Source organism: Eurosta solidaginis, chromosome X (genome assembly GCF_040869045.1).
Source record: "Eurosta solidaginis isolate ZX-2024a chromosome X, ASM4086904v1, whole genome shotgun sequence".
Classification (NCBI taxonomy): Eukaryota; Metazoa; Arthropoda; class Insecta; order Diptera; family Tephritidae; genus Eurosta; species Eurosta solidaginis.
In genome coordinates this window covers 110140842-110166409 of record NC_090324.1, presented here as the reverse complement: position 1 = coordinate 110166409, position 25568 = coordinate 110140842, and the positions used below count along the sequence as shown (strand labels likewise).

Here is a 25568-nt window from a genome sequence, read left to right as displayed (position 1 = left end):
GAATATTGGAGTTTGAAAATTAATTCCTATACTATTTTCATTTATATGCTATTTTTATTTGTATTTCGTTTTCTATGCCACTTTGGGATTCACGTTATAATTTATTTTTCTTACTGTATCATTACAAAATATTGGAAATTAATTTCAATTTTTTTCTAAGCTATTTTGGGCTTTCAACCCTTTTTTAAGCATTCTAGTTCTTTCCTTAGTTCTATTCTATTGTTCATCGAGTTAGCTACGATTATTTTTATTTTCATTCCTTTCTTTATTTAAAAAATTTTTTTTTAATAATTAGAAATTAAAATGTCTGCTACTGGTTGAGCAACCGTGAAGTTGCCAAAATTAATCTGACTTTATGCTCATTTTTCTACTTGCTGCCAGTCATGTTGCTTTACCGCCGCCAATCAAAAAATGTTCATATTCTTTTCTTCTTATGCTTTATGCTGCCAGTCCAAATTGCTCATTATTTCACCCTTCTTTATGCATTGTACTGCTAGTCACTATCATGAATCCGAGTTTTCTGTAATTGCCTTGTTGCTGATTTATATTCCACTTCTTTATGCCCGCCGGTATTCCCTGCAGTTGTGACATTTGTTCATTCAAGCACCCTTCAATTACTCCTTCGTTTTGTCCATCAAACTTTTTGCCTTAAAGGTGGGTTTATTTTTTCATCTTCAGTAGTATATTTTCCGAAACGGTTTTTTTCTCCAAGCACATTTCTTGATATTGTGGAAGTAGTACGTTTAGTAGATTTTCTATGTTCCTCGAAGTTCCAGGCGATTGCTGCCTTGAGGCAGGATCATTGTGAATACTTAAGATGTTCTGCTAAGGAAGTTTACCAGGTTAGGCAGGATCCTTTCAAGAGTTTAGCAGTCTGCTTCAGAGCAGCAGTCTGCTGACAATACTTGAATTATTAATAATGACAGCTAAAATAGTCCTGCGTTTTTTAAACAATCTGCTTGCTAAACAGCAGTCTGCTTATTATTAAGGAGGTATGGCAGGATCGCCATATAATAATAAAAAAAGTGAAACTTGGTTAATCGTTTGATGTCCAAACGATCATTGCCTTTATTGACGAAATTACCTTAATATTTATTCAAAACTATTCTATTTAATTCTTATGAGCTACCTACACACATATTTACATTATTACATACTTTCATACTAAGTGTGCACAATATGAACTGCGTAGATATATATATATACAGTTCGGTGGGAGACGCAAGCTCAGCGTAAATAACATTAATTGTGGGAAACGCGTAGTAAGCAAATAACGTTAGTTGTGGGAAATGCTTAGTAAACAAAAACAGAATAGAGTAAGTTAAGTGTCAATGCGTCGTGGGAATAAATTGTGTGCAGGCAAAGGCTGGTGGTGAGCAAATCGTCAGCTTTAACTTGTAACAGAATACGTCTCGAGTTACGAGACAGTAGACTTTCGTGGCACGTGTCCGAATATATGTATGTACAATTGACTGAATATATATCTATGTAAGAGTCAATGCATCTCAAGACATACCAAAATAATTCAAAATATATGTTTGTACAAATGAATGAATGCCTGAATGATACAAATATTACATATATGAATAGAAAGCGACCTATGATGTCCGATTTGGCTCATATTTGGATCAAAGATTACACATAGTCCGAAAAAAGTGGCATCAAAATATTTTGGAGTTCGAGGACGTAGCACAGAGTCGAGTAAAGTCTTTGGAAGGATTACGTATTGAGGACTTAGATTGTAACAAATTGGCAAGAAGGAGTCCGTGTAATAATGAGTCACTAAATGAACTAAGTAGAATGAGAAATAATAGGCAATTAAATAAAGACTAAAAACTTCAATATAAAGTAATTAAAAAAAAATTTTAGTTAAACGGTTTTATTGAAAACAATACTTACATGAAGCAATAATACTACTAAAAGCTAGAAAATAATTAAGTATGTCCTAGGTACAAGTTATCACACTCCTCATCAATCTACGGCGTCGTTTAGACAAATAAAAGCGTTGGGCGCTTGACATTTCTAAAAATGTGAGGCGTAGCATAACCTTATTAAGGTTCGTTGGTGTTATATATGATTATCAATAGAAAGTCGACGCGTCCAACGCTTTTATTTAATTTTGTGGCAAACGCCCTAGATCAGAGTTCCCCAAACTTTTTTGTGTCGTATACCCCTTGCCATCTTTTCCGTGTTGGGTAAACCCCCTACTTACCTGATATTGATTTCCTGAAAATTTCTAACTGCAGTGAAGTTTAGTGTTAAAAACTTAGTGTAAAAAACACATACTTATACATTTATTAATTGAATTTAAATTAAAACTACTCAAAATAAAATTTTGTATCTGTTATGTAAAATATACGTGACATTAAATAAACATAAAATAAACTTTAAATAAAATAACATAAGCAATAAATCAATATTTTTAGTGGGAAGGATGAATCTGATGCTTTAATAATAATTTATCAACATTTGGCGTCAATTTTGTAAGGGTTAATCTTAAATCTCCCCGGCTAATTATGTCCGGTCTTTTTCTTTTTTCGTTAGGAGATTGGTAACAACGCTGAACCCCCTTTCCACTAGGTATGACGATGGAAAGGAAATTAAAAATTTCCTCGCTATATTCCATAATACGGGATATGTAACGAGTATCTTGTTTTGCAGCCAGAATTGCTGATATCCGTTTTTAAACTGAACCTTAAGTTTTTCGTTTGTACTTAGTTCAGTCAGTTCCTCTTGTATTATGACATTCGTTTCTTCTATGCCACCAGATGGGGTAATTATCCACGGTGGTATTACCATAGTCCAAATATCCTCAAACTTAGATTCAAAATCTGAATAGAGGGCATTTAAATGTTGACGTGAGTTGAAACGTCGTCTTCCTGGCAGCTTATCTGTGACAAATTGGGGAACTGAGAAAATTCGCCCCGTCCAATATTTTGCTTCATTAGTTTAACTCTGGCAAGAAACGCTGATAAGATGGACTTTGTTTTAATCAAATTTAAACTGTCGCCTTGTAATTGCAAATTAACCATATTAAATTTTGTAAACAAATCTGTTAAATAAGCGATGTCTGTTTTCATCTTCATTAAATTTTCTTTTAAAATTGTATCTTTAGTATCCAGAAATTCTAAAATAGTCTCAAAAAGCGCAAAAAATCTTGTCAAACATAAGCCTTTCGACAACCAGCGTACTTCAATGTGAAGGAGTAATTGGTGAAAGTGTTCGTCACTTTCTTCACACAACTGTGCAAATAACCGCGTATTCAACGCGTTGCTTCGGATTCGGTTTACTGCATCAATGACTAAATGAAGTGATTCATGTAATCTAACACTCAAATTTTTAGCAACTAAATGTTGTCGATGGATGACGCAATGTATTGCTAACACCCCTGACACATTTTGTTTTAAATAGCTTACAAATCCACGATAACATCCAACCATGGCAGGTGCTCCATCTGTAGCTACTGATATTATATTTAATAAAGGAATTGCTTTTTCAATGAAGTAATCCTTCAAAACATGAAATATTGATTCATCTATAGTGTCGGTTATCAAAGTTCTTGCGAAGAGCAGTTCTTCGTAGATTTCTTGATTCATAATAAACGAACATATGCTAATAATAATGCTGCATTATCAGATAAAGTTGACTCGTCCAGTTTAGCTAAACGTGGGGCAGTTAAGGGCGAGCAGTTTAATTTGAGTTATAAGTTATAAGTTATAAGTTTGATATGCTTGTAGGCGTATGAGTCGTGGCACAGTGGATGACGTACCCAACTCAAACGCTTAGGGTTGCGGGTTCAAAGCCCACTGCAACCAAGCATTTTTTTTTAATTTATAATTTTATAAATTATTATGTTAATGGACTGTATTTTATTTTCATTTAGTTTGTGGTGTATTTAAAACACGGGACGATGCGGTACACCTTTATTTATTTAATTTGGGGCGAGCATAGGGAACTCTGAGGTTTCGCTCTAATGAGCCACCTCTTCTTCTATTTGAAGACCCCTTTAAAAATGTGATGTGGAGGCGAGCACGGGGCTCTGAGGTATTGGCACCCCATTTTCTACTAGAAAAACCTCAATTTTAAATTAAAACTAAAACTATGTCTTTAGAATATTTCAAAAGCCGGATGAGAATTTCAGCGCTTATGTAACAAACGAAAGAAAAAACGCATAGTTTAAGTCCCTTAAACACAGTTGCATAGAGAAATGGGTCGTTTGCAAACAATTACATAAGAAGCTTTCAATATCAGAACTCATTTCATCAATAAGTCTTTCAACAGTATTGTTGCTTAACCCATTAAACGCGAAAGCTAAATAGCAAAGTTAGAACAACCAAATTTTTTGTGGTTACTACAAGGACTGATATGTACCCAAAACTGCAACTAAAAGTTTCGACCTCTATCCTGATGAGTCTGAACGACCCGTGACATATATGTAACACTCGCGTGTTTCTATTATGTAATAAAATTTTTCATACTAACATGAAAATTAACATTTTTATTCAATATAGTTCATCAATTTTATTTTGTACATATAAAGATATGGAATATTCGTAAATTTGAAGCTTGGAAAGGACACTCAAGTTGGTCTAAAGTGGAAGTTGTAGAAACAATCCACGCACAAACCTACGTCGCACTTTACACATTTCGTATTTATAGATCGCTGGCAGTTGTATCCAGCACATCTTCTCCTGGTGGGGTTTCTAACTATGAAATGACCAACTAGGTCATATCTAGCATCAAGTTCGATTTGAGATTCCGGACGTCTAAATCCCCATGGACCTCGGACTTCTCCATAAGTGCGACAAAAGTGATTAGCAATGCTTCTTCTAAACTGTAGTTGGGTTAACCCTTGTCCGCCTCTTCTATGTAGGAGCCAAGCATTTTGAATGGATACATCAACCAACCATGTAAAAATTGAAAACCACCACTTTTTTCCTCTAGCTCCGATCCGGTAAGCGTTGACGTTTTGGTCCATGCGGTCCGTGCCACCCATATTCTTATTGTACATTACAACAGCATTTGGAATTTGAACCTGAACCTTGGCATGTTCAGCTCTAGAGTACCTTATAGCTTTCCCGACTGGCTCCTTTCCAAATAATGTTGATGCGATGGAAACTGCTGCATTGTCTACCCATTTTGTGACTATAATACCACACTCAGAAATCCGAGAACTAGCAATATAACCGCGTTCCATTTTCTTCAACTTATCCTTCAGTGGCAAAGGACAAGAGTTTGGTATATAATTTTGACGAATGGTTCCAGTTCCTTCATATCCATATTTTTTTAGTCCAAGTAAAATAGGTATTGAAGTGAAGAGATTATCAAAAAAGAATCGAAAGGGAAGTGGCTTCCACGTTTCATCAAATTCATCAATCATTGAAAATAAAGGAGCAGCGTTCTTTCCATAGCCTGCAGCGTATTCCTCGTTTGTTCTAGGGTTTTTCCCCTGATACATCTCAAAGTTTAGCAGATAGCCGGAAGGCGTATTTAGGCACCACATTTTATATCCAAATCTCAATGGTTTGCCTCTAATAAATTGTTTACAACCATGCCTGCCGTAGTATTCCACCATTGATTCATCGTAGGACAAATTCTGTTCTGGATGAAAGTTTTTTGCGAACTTCACCTTCAGAGCATCCATTATGGGTCTCAATTTCCATATTTTGTCTGATAAATCTATCTTTTCTGGGTCAATAAAGTGTAAGTTTCTGAAAATCACTCGAAAACGATCACGTCTCATTGAGTCAATAATAACACCATTTTGAATATCTTTGTCAACGCTCCAATATGCTTCTTTGTTTGGAGAATAGGTATATCCACTTATTATCATAATTCCCAAAAAGACCTTCATTTCTCTCACTGTAATATTTGGGTTCCCATTATTATTTAGGACTGAATACCTGTTTGACTCGTCACATAGCATTTGCAATAAATCGTCATCAAAAAATTTTGGAACTGCTCGCATGGCTCTAAGTTGATGCAGTCACTGTAATTACCATTAGGAAAAATTGGAACTCGATGTTGGGTGTTATCATCGACCCATGTAAAGGATGGCTTGGTTCTCTTTGCTTTACTATGTGGTTGCGTTGAAGCTGCCTTGCGACGACGATTATTGGCTTTTTCCTTAGGCTTTTGAGCTGACAGCGATGTACTCGGCTTTTCGGGTGCTTTCTCAGAAGAAAATGATTCTTCCAAAAGGTTTACTTCTAAATCCGACAGGGAATGATTCAAGTAGTCTAAAATTTCAGTGTCTATATTGAAGTCGGGGTTCTCTTCGACGTCGGTCTTTTTTCTTATTACTACTTCACACTTCTCTACAAGCTGTGTATGTGGCAAGTTTTCTAAGCTTCCCCCGTCTTCATCACCGGAATCTTCACCTGAAAGAGCGCCCGCATCAGGTGCCTCGATATAAATAGCTTCCACTTCATCTTCTTCATTGTTATTGAATTCCTCCAAAACGGCGCAAATATCCTCGACAGATAGTTTTTCCCTGGTAACCAACAAATATTATACTTTTACATTGCCCGCACAAATCTTTATATAAATGTTTATACATAAAGCGAACCCGCGAGCGTGTCATATATGTCACGCTTACAAGAAACGAAAAAAAAACTTATAAGTACAGTTATTTTCATATCTTTTTTTATACGAACACATGCATTCGTAAAATTATTAAAATATGTAGAACAAACATTTCACATAATGTCTTGCACTTTGCTAAAATTACTACTTACCGGTAGCGTGTTCCCATTTGGATAGTTTTTTTACGTATGTGAAATTTGCTTCGCCTTCAACGCTCTATTGATTTTGTTATACTAAACAGAAGAGCTAAATTGTAGTGCACTCTCACGCTTTGCTATGTTTACTGCGATTCTTATTTAAAAGTTTGAAACATTTAAAATTGCAATTTTGAAAAATCGTATATAAATATAGTGCTTTAAACGTTACATATATGTAACACTAGCGTTTAATGAGTTAAGGGAATTCTTTTAATGATATCAGATGCAGGTTTGTGTAGAACAGTTTTTAAAACCTCTTCAACGGCTGGCAAAATTAATTTCTCTCCGATAGTATGCGGTTTTCCGGATTTTGCTATAAGTAACCAGATATTGTAAGACGCCCGCAAACCATCATCATTTCTTTGTGACGTCGAAGCGAACATTCTGTCCAGTGTAGGTCTCTTCTGAAGTTCATCCTTGAGTGTTTGAAAGTATTTCAAATCTTTCTCTGTTTTAGCAGAGTGGCATCTTCTCAGATGATTTTGCAGTTTAGATGGTTTCATAGAGTTATTGCTCAAAACTTTGTTGCATAAAAGGCACATAGGCAATTGTTGGTCGGCAATGATGAAATGAAGCCAAATTTCAAATAATCAATACTGTACTGTCTACGTTTCTTTTTAGATTCGGACATGGCATCAGTCAACTGTGGGCAAAATTAAATTAATTAAATAAGACAGAAAATCCACCAGCTGTATATTAAAAACATTTTTTGATTTTCCCGAAAACATTCCATAATTTGAACATCTTCTTGCAACAATTAGCTCGAATTACGGAGATTGTACTTTAATTATAATACCGATTACTAAAACTTTCAAAAAGAAACTATTGAGGAGTACTCGTGTAATTTTGCATGATTGAATATTAAACTACTAATAACTAAAGTCATGATTGGCGTAATTTATCTATCTTTGCTAACTACGAGCACAAACTAAAATTTAATAAAAAAAAAGTAAGGAAGGTTAAGTTCGGGTGTAGCCGAACATTACATACTCAATTGAGAGCTATGGTGACAACATAAGGGAAAATAACCATGTAGGAAAATGAACCGAGGGAAACCCTGGAATGTGTTTGTATGACATGTGTATCAAATAAAAGGCATTAAAGTGTATTATATGGGGGAGTGGGCCATAGTTCTATAGGTGGACGCCATTTAGGGATATCGCCATAAAGGTGGATCAGGGTTGACTCTAGAATTTGTTTGTACGATATGGGTATCAAATGAAGGTGTTAATGAGTATTTTAAAAGGGAGTGATCCTTAGCTCCATAGGTGGACGCCGTTTCGAGATATCGACCCTAGAATTTGTTTGTACGATATGGGTATCAAATTAAAGGTATTAATGAGGGTTTTAAAAGGGAGTGGTGGTAGTTGTATAGGTGGTCGCCTTTTCGAGATATCGCCATAAAGGTGGACTAAGGGTGACTCTAGAATGCGTTTGTACAATATGGGTATCAAACGAAAGGTGTTAATGAGTATTTTAAAAGGGAGTGGTCCTTAGTTCTATAGGTGGACGCCGTTTCGAAATATCGCCATAAAGGTGGACCAGGGGTGACTCTAGAATGTGTTTGTACAATATGGGTATCAAACGAAATATGTTAATGAGTATTTTAAAAGGGAGTGGGCCTTAGTCTATAGGTGGACGCCGTTTCGAAATATCGCCATAATCACCAGGGGTGACTCTGGAATGTGTTTGTACGATATGGGTATCAAATTAAAGGTATTAATGAGGGTTTCAAAAGGGAGTGGTGGTAGTTGTATAGGTGGCGAGATATTGCCATAAAGGTGGACGAGGCGTGACTCTAGAATACGTTTGTACAGTATGGGTATCAAACGAAAGGTGTTAATGAGTATTTTAGAAGGGAGTGGGCCTTAGCTCCATAGGTGGACGCCGTTTCGAGATATCGCCATAAAGATGGACCAGGGGTGACCCTAGAATTTGTTTGTACGATATGGGTATCAAATTAAAGGTATTAATGAGGGTTTTAAAAGGGAGTGGTGGTAGTTGTATAGGTGGTCGCCTTTTCGAGATATCGCCATAAAGGTGGACCAGGGGTGACTCTAGAATGCGTTTGTACAATATGGGTATCAAACGAAAGGTGTTAATGAGTATTTTAAAAGAAAGTTGGCCTTAGTTCTATAGGTGGACGCCGTTTCGAAATATCGCGATAAAAGTGGACCAGGGGTGATTCTGGAATGTGTTTGTACGATATGGGTATCAAATTAAAGGTATTAATGAGGTTTTCAAAAGGGAGTGGTGGTAGTTGTATAGGTGGCGAGATATCGTCATAAAGGTGGACGAGGCGTGACTCTAGAATACGTTTGTACAGTATGGGTATCAAACGAAAGGTGATAATGAGTATTTTAAAAGGGAGTGGGCCTTAGTTCTATAGGTGGACGCCTTTTCGAGGTATCGCAATAAAGGTGGAACAGGCGTGACTCTAGACTTTGTTTGTACGATATGGGTATCAAATGAAAGGTGCTAATGAGTATTTTTAAAAGGGAGGGGCCTTCGTTCTATAGGTGGTCGCCTTTTCGAGATATCGCCATAAAGGTGGACCAGGGGTGACTCTAGAATATGTTTGTACGATATGGGTATCAAATGAAAGGTGTTAATGAGTATTTTAAAAGAGCGTGGGACTTAGTTCTATAGGTGGACGCCTTTTCGATATATCGCCATAAAGGTGGACCAGGGGTGACTCTAGAACCTGCTTGTACGATATTAGTATCAAATTAAAGGTATTAATGAGAGTTTTAAAAGGGAGTGGTGGTAGTTGTATATGTGAAGGCCTTTTCCAGATATCGAATAAAATGTGGACCAGGATGACCCAGGACATCATCTGTTGGATACCGCTAATTTATTTATGTATGTAATACCTGCCAAGATTTCAAGGTTTTTTTATTTCGCCCTGCAGAACTTTTTCATTTTCTTCTACTTAATATGGTAGGTGTCACAACCATTTTACAGACTTTTTCTAAAGTTATATTTAGCGTCAATAAACCAATCCAATTACCATGTTTCATCCCTTTTTTCGTATTTGGTATAGAATTATGGCATTTTTTTCATTTTTCGGAATTTTCGATATCGAAAAAGTGGGCGTGGATTCATAGTTGGATTTCGTTCATTTTTTATACCAAGATAAAGTGAGTTCAGATAAGTACGTGAACTAAGTTCAGTAAAGATATGTCGATTTTTGCTCAAGTTATCGTGTTAACCGCCATGCGGAAGGACAGACGGACGAATGTGTATAAAAACTGAGCGTGGCTTCAACCGATTTTGCCCATTTTCACAGAAAACAGTTAGCGTCATAAAATCTATGCCCCTACCATATTTCAAAAGGATTGGTAAATTTTTGTTCGACTTATGGCATTAAAAGTATCCTAGACAAATTAAATGAAAAAGGGCGGAGCCACGCCCATTCTGAAATTGTCTTTTATTTTTGTATTTTGTTGCACCATATCATTACTGGAGTTGAATTTTGACATAATTTTTTGTTAAAATTTTACTTAAAAAAAATTTTTTTTTAAGTGGGCGTGGTCCTACTCCGATTTTGCTAATTTTTATTAAGCGTACATATAGTAATGGGAGTAGCGTTCCTGCCAAACTTCATCATAATATCTTCAACGACTGCCAATTACAGCTTGCAAAAGTTTTAAATTACCTTCTTTTAGAGTGGGCGGTGCCACGCATATTGTCCAAAATTTTACTAGTTTTCTATTCTGCGTCATAATTTCAACGCACCTACCAAGTTTCATCGCGTGATTATAGTCCGATATCGTTCATTTTAAACAGCGATCTGAGATGAGTGCTCAGGAACCTACATACCAAATTTCATACAGATACCTCAAAATTTACTCAAGTTATCGTGTTAACGGACGGACGGACGGACGGACGGACATGGCTCAATCAATTTTTTTTTTGATCCTGATGATCTTGATATATGGAAGTCTATATCTATCTCAATTCCTTTATACCTGTACAACCAACCGTTATCCAATCAAACTTAATATACTCTGTGAGCTCTGCTCAACTGAGTATAATAATGTACTTACTTTTCTGCAGCACACTCAACCAAAATAACACTGACTCACTATAATTTGTGTGATATACTATCTGTTTATATTTTTTAAAATATTTTCTTAGCACTTTCCTTTTCAAGATTCAGGAAACTAATAGACGTTATTGTCCCACATTCGTATTTATAGAGTGCAAGTTAGCGAAGCTCTGAGACTGCGACTACGACTGCGGCTCTCAAGTTTTTAAAAGTTCAAAATGTATTGCGACCACAAAGCGAATACCAACATTCTACAACAGCATTGCTAGAAACGAACGCAAATTCAGTGCTGTAGCGGAAAGATGTGTAATGGTGTTAGTAGATCAACTGCCCGTCGTTTATTCGGCTAACGAATGCGTTTGTGGTGTATATTGAGCTCTATATGATACATAGGTACTTTTATAAATAATGTATAGGTTTTGATATTATAAGATAGTGTGGTTGTTAACCACTTAGCCAATTTATTTTTGTATCAAATGAACGTATATTTATTATGTAGATAATTTATATATTAAGTTACAAAGTGTGAAATTATTAAATATTGAACTCTTATTAATGTTGTATAGAAGCGTCAGCTTAGTTCAGTTGGTAGCGATTCAATGAATTGTCTCCGGTTGCAATTCGAACTTGCAACCGCCAGCGAATGACAAGAGGAAACAGAAACGAAGAAGAACTGCCACATAGAATGGTATTGCCAGATGCTGTGTGCTATGCGTGTCCCCACATTACTCCCCCCTAAGTGATGGAATTACTGTAGAATTTTGTTGTAGTGGTAAACTTGTTGAAAGCGACGGTTGTTGAGGCATGTTTGAATTGATGAGAACACGTCGGTGAGGTAGTTCTCCAAAAAATTCGTCACTTGCTACATGAGCTGGCTTGAGACGTTCGATGCTAATGTTGGAGTGCTTGCCATTCACGTCGACAGTGTAGACTCGCTCGTCTACTCTTTTGATTATTTTATGTGGGCCTGTATAGGGTTGATCCAGGGGACGCTTGGTTGCATCGACTCTTATAAAAACGTGGGTGCATGTAGATAAGTCCTCAAAGCAGAACGTTTTCTGTCGGCAATGGTGTGTGGTGGGAGCTGGCCGAATAGTCATCATATGTTTGCGGAAATCGTTGATGAAATTCTGTGAGTCTATTGGGGCTTCTGTGTTCGTGAAGAATTCACCAGGAACCTTGAGTGTCGTTCCGTATAAATATTTGGCTGGTGATGCTTTTAAATCGTTCTTGTAGCACGTTCTCAATCCCAGCAAGACTGCTGGCGACGCTCGGGTCCACTGGGGAATTTGGTGGCACATAATGGACGCCTTGAGGGTACGATGCCATATTTCAACCAATCCATTAGAGGCTGGATGATACGCCGGGGTTCGAATTCGTTTGCCTCCAACTAATCTCGACAGGGCCGTGAATAATGCACTTTCGAACTGCGCACTTGCGACTATATCTGCTGTTATGTCCTTTATGGGGACGGCTCCCAGCCATTTAGTAAATCGGTCAATCATCGTGAGACAGTACCTATATCCTTGTGACTCTGGCAAAGGCCCGACTAAATCCAAATGTACATGTTCAAAGCTTTCATCGGGACTGTCGAAAAAGGTTGGTGAAGCGTGTATGTGGCGACTGACTTTTGAGCGTTGGCAAGGGAGGCAGAGGCGAGCCCATCGGTTGATGTCTTTGTTCATGGACGGCCATACGTATCGCTGCGCGACTATTTTGACTGTGGCTCTCCCACTGGGGTGTGCTAGATTATGCAGTGCGTCGAAAACCTTACGACGAAGTTCTGATGGCACGAATGGTCTCACGTTATTGGTAGAAATATCGCAATGTACTACTTGTTGATTATGGCCGAATGTCAGTGGATGAAACTTGAGCGATGTGTCGTTGTGAACCAACAGCCTTTGTAGCTCCTCATCTGTTGTTTGGGCTCGAGATAGTTCGTCATGGTCAATTGCCAATGGGAGGTGCATAGTGTCAATCCGTGAGAACGTATCCGCTACATTATTGTTAACACCGGAAATATATTGAAAATTGGTGGTGAATTGGCCGAAAAAACTGAGCTGCCTGAATTTTCGCGGCGATGATTTGTCAGATTGTTGTTTAAAAGCGTAAATAAGGGGCTTGTGGTCGGTCCTGACAACAAATACGCGACCTTCTACCCAATGGCGAAAATTCTTTATTGCCTCGTATACCGCAGTCAATTCCCTGTCGTACGTACTATAATTCTTTTGTGCCGGTGACAGTTTCTTTAAAAATAATCCTAAAGGTTGCCAAGTGCTGTTGCTGTTTTGCTCGAGTACTGCTCCGAGTGCTGTGCTGGAGGCGTCACATGTGATCCGAATTTCGGCTGATGGACATGGGTGTGCAAGTAAAGTGGCCTCCGCGAGATGGTCCTTTATGGAAACGAAAGCAGACTCTGCTTCTGCTGTCCATGTCACTGGCCTTCGATCGTTTTTCTTTGAATCTTTTAGAAATTCGTTGAGTGGAGCTTGAACCGTGGCGGCATTTTTCATGTGGCGTCTATAAAAATTCACAGCTCCAATAAACCTTCGTAACTCCAAAATGATATTTGGCTTCGGGAAATTAAGCAGGTCTTTAACTCTATCCGGTAGTGGTGTTGATCCGGCCGCTGATAAACGATACCCCAAAAAATTCACCGTGTCTGCACCCAAAACGCATTTGTCGGCGTTAACACATAGGCCGTATTTGCTCAGCCGGTGTAATACTGCTCGAAGGTGTCTTTCGTGTTGCTGCTCTCCTGTTGATGCCACTAGCAGATCGTCTATGTATGCGTATACGAAGTCGAGACCTGCTAGTGCCTCATTAATGAAGCGTTGGAACGTTTGGGCTGCATTGCGGAGTCCGAACGGCATGCTTACGAACTCGTACAGTCCAAACAGGGTGATTATGGCTGTTTTTGGGATATCCTCCTCTGCTACCGGATTATGGTGGAATGCGCGCTTGAGGTCGATTATGGAAAAAATATTTTTGTTTGCTAAAATTGTGGAGTAGTCATGAAGTAATGAAATCGGATACCGATCGGGAACCGTTCGCTCATTCAGTCTGCGGTAGTCCTCGTACAGTCTCCAACCCCCTGATTTCTTCCTGGCCATGTGTAAAGGGCTGGCCCATGGGCTGTTAGACGGTCTGACATGACCGAGTTCGACCAGTAACCGGAATTCGTCCTTAGCAACTTTATGTCTTTCAGGGCATAATTGCCGTACGCGTTGTACACATGGAGGGCCAGTGGTTGTAATGTAGTGTTTGACTGAATGTTTGGTTGCCACGAGGTTGGATGGGCTACCTAACAGTTCAGGAAAGCTTTTGATGATGCTTGTAAACCTGCTCGTACCGCTGAGCGCCGTAATGTTTGTGATAGGTGCTGTAGCGAACGACCCTGTGCTACGTGAACCGGAGCTTCGATCGATGATACACGCGCGCTTCAGATCCACCATTAGCCCATGTTCATGGATCAGATCAGCGCCGGTGATTGGGTATGGGACATTGGCAATGCAAAATATCCACCGGATCGAATGTTGAAAACCAAAGTCGAGCAAAATTGGTTTTTCGCCAAACGTTTCGATTTGGGTGCCGTTCGCAGCTTTAAGTCGAAGTGCTTTTGGTGAAAGGTTGTCTTTGTTAGTGGGTGGAGTTACAGATATATCTGCGCCAGTATCGACGAGGTACTTCGTTCCCGAGTTGCGGTCGTATATAAATAAACGGCGGGGTAGATTTTTACCACCAGACGTCGCCGAATCTACTGGTGGCTGCTTGCGTTTCCCTGTTCCTTTTCATATGTACATGGTTGCGTGCACCTGTTTGCGCACACTCCAAACCTACGATGATAGAAGCACAATGCTGGTTGCCTGCTTGGTTCTGAGCTGAGCCGTGTACTTGTGGTATTGTTTAGGTTTTGCCTACGCCGAAAACCATCCTCCGGTACTAATTGTGTAACCTTTGTTGTCAGGTCTTTAACTTGCTTTGTCAGCTTGTCGATTTGTTCCGTTAAATTGCCATTGTTTGAAGCAGCAGCTTGGCTAATAGGCATAACGCATCGGCTAGCAGCGTCGCATTGTACTTCCATCATTTGGTTTGCTATTTGAGCTAATTTGGCGTTGTCTGTCTCGTGTATTCCAGCGAGCGCAAGCTGTACTTGTGTGGGAAGTCGTTCAAGCCAAATAGTGCGTACGAAAATGGGGTTGAGTTTGTTTCCGCCTAATCTATGTATTTCGGCCACGAGTTCGGAAGGACGTCGATCACCTAGTGCCAAACCAGACAATAACATTTGAACCGTTATTCCTGTGAAATACCGTAATGGCTTATCAGAATTTCTTTGAGTGTTAAATACTTATCAGTTGTTGGAGGGTCTGTAATAATACCCTCGATGACAATAAGTGCGTCTTGATCGAGACGGGCGATAACAGCGTAATACTTCGTTGCGTCAGACGTAATCCTCCTCAGCTGGAAGTGAGCCTCCACCGTAATAAACCATAGTTCGACTTTTTGGTTCCAAAAAGGTGGAAGTTCCAGTCGTTCGTATTTATCGATGTGTACACCCAGTTCATGCAAAGTTTGAAAACCCGTTGCTTCGAAGAATTCGTCTTGTTGGTTTCCATTCACCGGTTCAGTGCTATCACCGACGTTAGTTGCAGAATCTCCTGCTTCTGCCATGGCTTTGTCTTTTTGCGATGTAGTGCCGCTTGTACAAATATATCGGGGTCACCAATTGTGGTTGTTAACCACTTAGCCAATTTATTTTTGTATCAAATGAACGTATATTTATTATGTAGATAATTTATATATTAAGTTACAAAGTGTGAAATTATTAAATATTGTATTCTTATTAATGTTGTATAGAAACGTCAGCTTAGTTCAGTTGTTAGCGATTCAATGAATTGTCTCCGGTTGCAATTCGAACTTGCAACCGCAAGCGAATGATAAGAGGAAACAGAAACGAAGAAGAACTGCCACATAGAATGGTATTGCCAGAAGCTGTGTGCTATGTGTGTCCCCACAATAGTATGATGTAAGTAAATAGGTACTATCAGTGTATGTGTTGAGATCCACTATCGTGGACACGCATTTTCATTTCATGGACCCCCAAATTTTTTTTTCGCTGACGTAGACCCCTTGCAGGTTGTCATAGACCCTTAGGGGTCGATATAGACCACTTTTGGAATCACCGCCCTAGATTGATGAGGGGTGTGATAACTAATACCTAGGACCTACCTAATTATTTTCTAGCCTTTAGTATTATTATTACTTTATGTAAGTATTGTTTTAAATAAAACCATTTAACTTTAAATTTTTTTTAAATTATTTTATTTTTATGTTTTTAGTCTTTATTTCATTGCCTATTATTTCCATCCTATTTAGTTCATTTACGCCCCGATTCTGAGCGTTACCGGTAAAATAGTACCCAGAACATTATGTAACCGAATATCGTTACCAATTCTTTTATCCGCGATTCTGGCCAAAGTGGTAACGCTGTCATCACCGAAAAACTCACCAGTGTCTGTGGAGAAATTTGAAAGGTAGTTTTCTTCGCTTTCACGGTTGCCACTTTGGTCCCTTCCAACCCCATTTGGTCCGCTGATCCCTTTTCTTCAATTTTGGTCCTTTTTAGGCAGTCGCCACGAGTGATACTTTTCTTTCTTTTCACTCAGGTAAAAATTCACAATATCGCCACACTTTCGTTAGCCCCCATATAATTTTGAATTTACTTCAATGGAACTCTCACCATAAAAAATTGCTCAGTCAATAAAATGTACCAGAACAATAACATTTCACCTAGGATATAATATATGCCAGGCATTAAAAAGAAAAGTGTTGGCAAACGCATTGTCGTTAATTGTTGATGAAATAACTGACTAATCAAAAAAAAAAAACTCTTGTTTTATAATAGTATTAATAATGGCTAGATATTTCGATCGGTTATACAACACTATGTAAAATATATGAAAATAAAAATTGCTTTTCGCCTAGCATAGCTTATAGCGAGCACTCTGCCGTGAGCCTAACACTTTCAAAACTTATACAAAGAAATTCTATGCATTACTTCTCGTTTGGCACGTTGATATTTAAATCTTTCTCACCCAGCTCAATGAGTTCAAGGAATTCCAGGACTATTGTGGTGTTAAGCCACGCAAGGTAATTGAAAACTAAGTATCTTGGCACAAGAAATATTTTAACTCGAAGACAGAAGGAAGAAATTTGATTTCGGAAGAAATGTTTTGCATAAAATTATTGCCGTAGGGCTAGCAGAACCCCTGAGGCCTGAGATCAAAACTCACACTTACTGAATCTAGGCTCTGATATGAAGTTTAAACGTTAAGGGAAAAAGTAAGCATCTATAAAAATATCACTAACACAATTGCCTAGTTTCATTTATGATTTAATGAGTTTACCACATACATAGTTCGGCAGCATCAGAACGCAAATTTTGAACCGTTTCTTACCAAAACCTAACTGCACTATACATTTTATTTCATTGCAATCAACAACATAATCCTAGAACCAAGAGCTTTGTGACCAAAACTACGTTCACAACGTTTGGTTGGTGAAACACATAAACTTATCTTATGTCAAAATATAGTACCATTTTTGGTTGCATGCACATATATTTGTTTTTCAGCTTGAATTAAAGGAAAGTCTTCACTATGTTTAGTAAAATTTCATATGGAAACATCCTAAAATTTTGTAATTTATACTAATAAAATAGAACAAAAATGTGGTCCTTTTTTCGATGAATTTTGGTCCCAAATGAAAACATGGTGTAGCAACCGTGTTCGCTTTACCGAAAATGTCTCACTTGTAGATACGAGGTTAACGAATAAACGGGACGATGTGTATATGCATATTATGCATGATAAGTTTCTACATAGGTATATTGTAATTTATTCTGTGAAAGTACATAATGTAAACAAATATGTATAGCAAGAGGCAACAATTTTACTATTATCTTTACTTATTTGCGCTTAAAATTCTTTATTCTTCAGTTTTGCCTTTTTCTAAACAACAGCCGTTGTGTGGTTATTTCGATGTAACCACCTACTTTTGTGGGTAAAAAATTATCCGGCTACTTTCGCGGGTAGAATACCAAAAGGGTGTAAAAGTTGCCACATGATTTCGTTAACGTGGTGAAGAATATTGTTACCACACTAGAATCGGGGCGTTAGTGACTCATTACTACACGGACTCTTTCCTGACAATTTGTTACAATCTATGTCGTCAATACATAATCCGTCCAAAGATTTTACTCGACTCTGCGCCACGTATGCTTGTCCCCCCTCGAACTCCAAAATATTTTGATGTCACTTCTACCGGACTATATGTAATATTTGCTCCAAATATGAGCCAAATCGGACATCATAGGTCGTTTTCTATTCATGTGTATATTATGTGTTCCAAATATGGACCAAATCGGACCACAAATACGATTTTTTTTGAATATCCCGATCCTTGTGCCACCTAGCGGCGATTTTCTTTTAATATGTCGCTTTCTATTCATGTATGCATTATGTGTTCCAAATATGAGCCAATAAGATTTTTTTGAATATCTCGATCCTTGCGCCACCTAGCGGCGTTTTTTTCATAGGTCTCTTTCTATTCTTGTATGTATTATGTGTTCCAACCAGCCAACCAGCCAGCCTGTCAAGTCAAGCTAAATAAAACTATTTAAAAACGCAGTGCTTTGATTTGAAAATAGCACATTTAATGCAAGTTTATATATATTTAATATTCAATAGTTTTACCAGCTGGAAATTGTGTTGGTTAAAATAAATTTTTGGCAAAAAGGAATTTTTTCGCTTAAAAATTTTCTTCATAAAGTTTAAAGGTGTGAATATCAAAATGAAGGTCATTTATTTACCTTCACGGCGATATTAAAGTATTTTATATGGGTTGCGAAAATTAGGAAATATGAGGTTTTCCATACTTTCGAAGTTCTGACTTTCACCTCGTATAACAGCTGTTACACCAAATTTTTCAAAAAAGAATTTAGCCATTCAAATAAAAGTAAAAGGCGGACCACGAACACATTTTTACTTTTTTAATTTGCTGAACGCATTAAATTTCCAAATGTAGAGTTTCGAACTTCGAAAGCCGATATCTATTTTTTGGGGGCTAACTTCGAAAAACGAAGATAGTACTTTGCCTACTTAAGCCTCAATTTCTACAAAAAAGTGGGTTTGGTCCAATAACCATCAGGCTGTTGCACAGTGTAAATAAAAGTTCCAAATAATTATGGGAGGGGATCAACACGGCGGTGGAGTAGTGGGCGGCCAACGGTCACTTAGCAGTGGGAGGATCAGCACGTCGGTATGGTAGCAGTGGAGATGATCACATGGGCGACGATGCGACAGCAGCAGCGGTGGGCTACGGAGCGCGTACCAGGGCGAAGGCGGAAGGCGATGAATACTGGTAACGGGTTTTACCTTTGCAGCCGCTGATTATTCCTTCAGGGTTAGTCGTCGGCGGTATAGGCGGGATCGGACGGGTCAGTGAACTGCAAAAGACCGCGAGGACTTGTTAGTGCTGGCTCCATTGCTGGACACCCTCGCCTCCCTACCTGCACGCGGTGCTCAAGGAGGGTGGGACTGCATCAGGCGATACACCGTGGATCGATCCGTGTGCGGAGGGAAAGTGCACCTTAAGGGAACAGTAGTAGCACCTTGCGCGCAAGCATCGGTTCACAGCCGAAACCAGAGGTGAGAAGAAGGGGTTATCTGGTCATTAAGGCGTCGTACCCCCCAACATCTAAGTGGGCGTTGGGGGGCAAAGTAGCACGAAGGTATCCGCCCCGTCGTCCTTACCTAAGTAAAGGGTGACCCGCGTCATGACAGCGCCCCTTCCGCTCGACTAGCGGGAGCCAGATCCGAGGGAAAGGGTTTATTCGGTCATTAAGACGTCGTGCCGCTCAAAAACTAGGCGGGCGACGGGGGTAAACTAGCACGAAGGCATCTGCCCCGTCGTCCTTACCTAAGTGAAGGGGGACCCGCGCCATGACAGCGCCCCTTCCACTCAGCTAGCTAGCAGGAGTAGTAATTATGTCTTTAAAAATACATCCACTGCCCCTGGCTCACCTGCGCGGACTGAAATGCCAAAGGCAAATTCACTTCCTTCACCTATACGGCCTGCTTTATAAAGAATCTAAGAAATGAACCGCTACTTTGGCAATTCTGTATATTGCCATTTACTGCCTATCGTTATATGATGGTTGCCTTGTTGCTGTAATTGCCTGCTGTTAGCTGTTATATGTTCCTGTGCTGCATAAATCAAAATTTCAGGCTCAAGTAAGAAAGCAGGTACAGTGGGGGTTTATTATTGTGACGCTACGTTACAAAGGAAAATAGCATAGTGAAGGACAAGCCAAGAAGTGGCCGCCCAAAAGGAATAACAGACGCCCAGTTGGAGAAATTTTATTTTCCCAATTAGGTAAAGCCGATTCATATCAAGCAGAGAAATGCTATTAAAACATACAAAATGAGAAAAGTTCCAAAATGAAGTGAAAAACAATAGCCAACACGCATTTCCCTTGCAGGTAAACTCCGTGAGACCAAATTGGCAAACAAAAATTTTTATGAGATTATGGACGACGAAACGTACTTGAAAATGTACCTGAGAACGTTGCCAGGTACCCAGTTCTACTGCCTGCAGTCTGGAGAGAACATTCCTGATTTGGAAAAAACTATCCAAATAGAAAAGTTTGGTAGCATGTTTATGATTTGGCAAGCTATTTTTGAATGCCGGCATTAATCCACGCCGTTCTTTACGATGAGAATCATCAACGCAGGAACTTACGTGACAGAGAGATTTAAAAACGTCTTTTGCCATTAATACGTCGTCACAATGTTCCAACTTTATTTTGCCCGGACCAGCACATTACGCATGAGTCACCCAAAAGTAGTTCGAAGATAACAATGTAAGTTATCTTAGGAGAAACTTTAAACCACCACATCTCAGGGTAAATCGTTGTACAAAACTTGATGTCGGGTCTCTCCACAGAATTTCGCTCATATAGTGAGCAACGAATAAATTGGCTGTCATTGATGTAAATATGTATTACATGCTAATAAAACCAAAAGTAGCTGTTCCTAATTTATGAACTTTTTTCAATTTGCAGACCTTTTTGTAACAGTCCTTAGTGGCCATTTAGGAAATTTCCGTTTGACAACGTTACCATTTCGTGAAAAAGGCCATAACCAAAGTGAGAAATTGTGATTGACATTGTAAGGGACTATTATTTCAAACAAATGTAAGCAAATGAATTAAACCCTATATGGTGGCTGTAGCATTTTATAAATTCTGTTTTTTTTTGCATTTTAGCTTGTGTGACAGCATCTTCATGACTGCAAAGATAATAATATGGGAGCTTAAAAAATAAAATAAATAAAACCAAACAACCAATTTACATTTGAATATCTGACATATTGAACGAATATTTTGCTGAAACTAAAATATATCTGTTTACAGACCGTTTAAGCCATTATTTTGTATTTAATTGCCCAAGATTTTTGCTTTTGTTATGACTACTTTTTGTTAGGATTTTTAATTTATACACCTAACCCCCTCGAGCCTTACTTTCATAATATATATTTTCTCCTTTCGAAAACTGGCTTCGAAAGGGCTTTCTGTTTGAGTTTTCAAATCGGAAACATATACGGTATTTTTTTTAAATTGTGCCCAACTTAAAAGAATCGATTCAATTGGAATTGTCCGAAAGGTGAGATGAATTTGTCAAAACAACCCCATAGCTTTCTTCCCATCGCTTCCGTTTATTATCGCAAGCTGGCGTTTTGAAAAATGGACTTCTTTGCTGTCCTCGCTGTTCATTTCTAACTTCTATGGCCTTAATAGAATTGTAAGAGGACTCAAAGGGCTGATAAGCGCTATAAAAAGCTTTTTATCCTCACAGCTTCCGCAACCTAATTGTCAAACCTCACCTACTCGAGGGGAATCCTGTTACAAATATGAATGTATCATACAAATATTAAGCAGGTGAAGCTCTGGCGTCCCCAAGTACCTCATGGAACTAGAGGTGGGTGGCGGGATGGGCTAGAAGGTTCAATAAGGTTATATTAACCGTTCCAGGATGTTCGGACTTGTATCTTAGTGGTGCTTATTACCAGAACGTACTGGCGCTTTGTTCAGAAAAAGACGTCGACAACAATCCGTAAAATAAAATTTTCTGAAAGGGTTAAATTGTTTTTTCTTTTTGACATTATTGTCCGGCTCTTTATTCAATCCCACTTTGTTAAATACACTTTGCCCATAAACACATTTTTACTGAATTGAGAAACAAACCAAAAAGCCAAGCAGGATGAAGTTCACGTTAAGTTGCAATAGCAGCTTGCTTAAAATATATTAGATGTTTCAATTATTCTATTTGCAACTTTCTATAAGAGTAGAGTTATGAAAATATAGTAAAATGAACACCACGCTTCTGTTAATAACTTAAATTTTATTATAAAAAAATTTTATTTTGACTTTCTACTACTGTAACATAAACCATTTGTGATTATAAACTACTTTTTAATTTTTAGTTCGGTTAGCTATAAAAGCGTAGTTTTTTGATTCTTTAAATTACTATTTATTCGTAAATAAGCATCAAATGCGTAATTATTGCAAAGAGACAAAAGTGCTCACCTGTTGGAAATTCGTGTACGGCAGGGTAAAACCTAATGCTGTGCCCATGGAGCATGTCACAAATGTTAAAAAAAGATATACGCTCTAGCCTGGTCGGTCCACCGAGAAAAAACTTAATTATCGGGCGATACTTATAGGACCTTAACTCAGCTTGACTTACTTAGATAATTTTTCTGAAATAAATCAGGAAGTTTTGAATCTATGGGTGCTCGGACCATTATCTCGTCGCAGCCAAAATCGCGCCCGCACCTTCGCGGCTAAAACAAAGGAACAGAAAACACAAGGAAAACTAGACATCGAATTGCTGTAATTGCAACAGAATGCAAATGATTTCGCATCTCGACTCTCACACCTGCTCTATGTGAGCACAACTGTTACGTGGCTGACTGTTTGGGTGGCGAGGAGCGGCGGCAAGCAGGTATGCTCGCGGGCCCAGGCTAGCTCGTCGTCTTGGGCGGGGTATTTCACCACCGTCCTCACCCGCAGCCACATGAACAAAAAGGGGGTTCATATCTGCATATTTTGTAAAAGAAGGGAAAGCTGAAACAAATAGAAATGAACGTGAGGGGCAGAGTTCAGAGGGGAAAAAGATGGAGGCCTGTCCTGTCAGGTGGAGTCTACCCTCCCTCTGCAGTGCAACTTGCACTGCACCGTGGGCACTGTGCTGACTCCTGTTTACCTTACAGTGCCCCCAAACCTGACATGAGTCTGTCCCCTGTCACTCAGTCATTTTCCCTATACACTCACCTTCACCTAACCTTTCAGCGCACAAGCGCAGCACCAACACCAAACTTAAAACTTTAGCTCTGCATAATGAATGTATTAAAATTTCATCCAAACATAATTCTTATAATTTATTTACAAAATTTTTGGTTTACAAATTACCGACTAACACCCTACTACTACTTCAATTATTTCAACAAAACTTTAAACTCAAAGTTTACTACAAAATAATTTTCCAAGGATTTCAAAAGGCTTAACTAGTATCAATTTCTAGAGTTTCTATTTACTCAAAATAAAAATAAATAAAATGCTCAAATATAATGCTGGACTTTATTACTATATAACATTACAAATTCATGGGAATGCAGGAAGAAGTAGATAAATTTCAAATTCAATGCAATACAAGATACCTATGACCAATAGACAAAGTGTCTGAACTCATATTAAAAAAAATTTAAACTTTTAGGGCCACCCTAATGACATATTATTAATAGAGCTAATTCTAAATCATAAAATTACAAATTCAAATAAGATTAAACAAAATAAGAGGGCGAACAAAAAAATCAAGTACCCTAATCCCTGATCTACCGCAACCGCTCAAGTAAACATAAGATCAATTATGTACACAGCAAAAGTAGGTCATCAAAGGAAAAGAATTTATGTGTATATAAAAACAAATGGTATGTATGTGAGTGCAAATGTACGTTTGTGACGTTTTTTATGCATGCACATATGTTCGTTGCAACCGGTTTTTATTTTTCTGATTTGCTAATTCCTGTTCTATTTTTTGCAAGAGCAGGAATCTATGCTAACACATGTACATACACCCAAACAGGTGTATTTTGATAAATTTTGATTTTTCACTCAAAACACTCACCGAGTTACTCTTCTTATCCAACGGCGCCGCTGCAGTTGAGTAGCTGAAACAAGAAAACTCAAACATACATATGTACATATAATCACGCTCAAACACTGATTAAGATCGATCGCTTACGATCTTGGATGTTTGCATATTAATAGTAATAAGGTTATAGCCGTGCTGGCAATATGAAAAAACGTGGGTAAAAAATTCGATAAAAAAAACATATGAAAAAGATTCAAACGATTTTTCAGGCGCTTAAAATCAAGCTCCTGAGGCTAAATGTGCGGAAGCCAGGGGTAAGTTTGTCGGAAGCGTTCCGGCAAATAAGTATGTATGTGCGATCTCTGCAAACCAAATTAGTAAAATAAGTAAGTTCAAAATTGCATAATTTCGACTTAGTCCGAAAAAAAACATGTGCGGAAGTGGAACTGTGGGCAGAGCACACCGATAAAGATCGGTGTACTCAGAACATAGTAGCGGGCCGCAAAAAGAATAAAAAGAGTATTAAAAATAATTGTCAAAAATAGGGAAAACTGCCAATAAAGCTAATCAGAGAGATTTCATCAAAACGAAAAGTGTCATGACTAATTAATCGAACCAAACTTCCAAAAAAATGAACAAAAACCGCAGTGAAATATCAGCGAGAAAAATTAGTTAGTAAAATCTTTAAACTAACACCCACAGAATTAAAGATAATTTGATCTAAGCCCTTAACTTTTTCCCCACCCTTTTTCCTACCACGAATCTACCTCCAAAAAGGAATATACCTATGATTAGCTACATATATTAAATCTAGGCGATAAAATAAAAAAGTACGATTTGTTGGAAACAAACAAATTTTGAAATAAAACTTCAGTGGTTATTTCTGCTGCTGCCGTGGTGGTTTGTTGGAGTTGTTGATGATCTTCGCCATACCCTCTTTTAGGCTGCTCTTCCTGTTGGCAGTGTTGTTTTTGCTAAATCCTCACTTGTGTATAATATGTGCATATTCTAATAACCTTGCCCTATTCTTGGTGGTTTGGTTGCTGGCCTCTAGGGGCTTGATGAGCTGGTAACAATGAATTCTGTGGAACAGGCCGGTGGATGTGTGTCTGGTATTGTTGTTTTTGTGGCGATATCTTGCTGATACAATATGTGGCTGTTGTTGGTGTTGCGCCGCCGATGCCAAAATAAAAGAGTGATGTGTGGTGGCTGGTGAAAATTGTAATTGCCAATAGAAAATAAGTGGTCGTGCTTGTAATTGGCGTTGCGCCGCCGATGAAAAAAATATATATGTGGTCTATATTAAAGTGGTGTAATGACTGCTGTTGGCGTTGCGTCGCCAATACCAAAATGATGCTGTAATTTTTTCTTTTTTTGGGCGGGATGTCGCCAATTTCAAAAAGACGATGTGTTTGTTGTTGGCCGTTTTGCCGTCGACTAAGAGGCCAAAAGGGTAGTGTTGTTGTAGTTGTTGTTGTGGTGACAATATATTGCCCGTACCAAAACGTGTGGCCGCAGGTGG

General features: G+C 38.4%; 1 protein-coding gene across 1 annotated transcript in view; it reads right to left on the bottom strand.

Moving 5' to 3' along the window:
- Positions 1-25568, bottom strand: part of Pur-alpha (Purine-rich binding protein-alpha) — a 1789254-nt gene that overhangs the window by 607264 nt on the left and 1156422 nt on the right. The window lies entirely within an intron of this gene.